At 44.9% G+C, this 1,620-nt stretch overlaps 1 pseudogene across 1 annotated transcript; it reads left to right on the top strand.

Moving 5' to 3' along the window:
* Nucleotides 1–301: 301 nt before the first annotated feature.
* LOC105743537 lies at nucleotides 302–1,096 on the top strand (annotated as a pseudogene). The gene has a single exon (XR_001117293.1). The product of XR_001117293.1 is annotated as a 40S ribosomal protein S3a pseudogene (transcript).
* The last annotated feature ends 524 nt before the right edge of the window (nucleotides 1,097–1,620 follow it).

Here is a 1,620-nt window from a genome sequence, read left to right as displayed (position 1 = left end):
TTTTTTTTTTTTTTGCGGAACCAGGGATTGAACTCAGGCCCTTGCACTTGCCAAGGAAGCACTTATTCCACTGAGCCATCTCTCCCGTCCCTGTGTTTATTTTAATTGACACATAAATTGTATGTATTTATAGGTAGAGTGTGACATCTCCATACTTGTATATAATATGCAATGATCAAATCAGAGTAATTTATCATTTCTTTGTATTGGGAACATTGAAAATCTGCTGCACTAGCTACTTTGAAATATACAGTTGTTTCTAGTCATTGCTAATTTACTGAGCAACTCTCTGAGCAGCACCATGGCGATAGGCAAGAACAACCACCTTACAAAAGGCAACAAAAAAGGAGCCAAGAAGAAAGTGGTTGATCCATTTTCTAACAAAGACTGGTATGATGTGAAGGTGCCGGCCATATTCAACATAAGAAATATTGGAAAAACACTCGTCACCAGAACCCAAGGAACCAAAATTGCATCTGATGGGCTCAAAGGTCGTGTGTTTGAAGTGAGCCTTGCTGACCTGCAGGATGATGAAGTTGCCTTTAGAAAATTCAAGCTAATTACTGAAGATGTTCAGGGCAAAACCTGCCTGCCTAACTTCCATGGCATGGACCTCACCTGGGACAAAATGTGTTCCATGGTCAAAAAATGGCCGACCATGATCGAAGCTCATGTTGATGTCAAGACTACCGATAGTTATTTGCTTCGACTGTTCTGTGTTGACTTTACTAAAAAACGCAACAATCAGATCCGGAAGACCTCCTACGCTCAGCACCAACAGGTCAGCCAGATCCTGAAGAAGATGATGGAAATCATGACCCGGGAGGTGCAGACAAATGACGTGAAGGAAGTGGTCAATAAACTGATTCCAGACAGTATTGGGAAAGACATAGAAAAGGCTTGCCAATCTATCTACCCTCTTCATAATGTCTTCATCAGAAAAGTAAAAATGCTGAAGAAGCCCAAGTTTGAATTGGAAAAACTCATGGAGCTTCATGGTGAAGGTAGCAGCTCTGGAAGGGCTACTGGAGATGAGACTGGAGCTCAAGTTGAACGAGCTGATGGATATGAACCACCAGTCCAAGAGTCTGTTTAAGATCCAGATTTTTAATAGTGATAAATATTTTTTTCCTGTTTGTGGAAAAAAAATCTACTGTGCAATACAACATGACTGATTATTTCCCCTATTCACCTGGACCCCTGTAACCACTAATTCTGTTCTGCCTACCTTCATCTTTCCAGGAAACATCCCTTTGGAGGCAGGGTGGGCTAATAGCCCTGTGTGCTAAGAACCAAGCCAGTCTCAACCCTGCCAGTTTACATCAACCTGGACTAGTCACTGTCCTCTTGGCAGCATAGGCTCTTTTGGTAAGGTAACTGACCAAATTCTGCCTGGGGCTTGTTTTCCTTTGAACTGTGTATTAGAAAATAATTTTGTGAGTCCCAGCCCAGGCGCAGCGTGGGCCGGAACCTCTCCCAGCCCCGTGGGCCGCCCCCCACCCCTCTGCAGTGCCTCCCCCACCCCGCCCGCCAAGTAGGATTTTCTGCCGAGTTCCGGGAGCCCCCAGACCCAGTCCTAGCCCAGGTCCGGTGAGTGTGCGGAGAGTTTCCTGCTACCCT

This window comes from Octodon degus, unplaced genomic scaffold (assembly GCF_000260255.1).
Source record: "Octodon degus isolate 3935 unplaced genomic scaffold, OctDeg1.0 scaffold00131, whole genome shotgun sequence".
In the NCBI taxonomy this organism is placed as follows: Eukaryota; Metazoa; Chordata; class Mammalia; order Rodentia; family Octodontidae; genus Octodon; species Octodon degus.
This window is presented reverse-complemented; position numbering and strand designations above follow the sequence as displayed.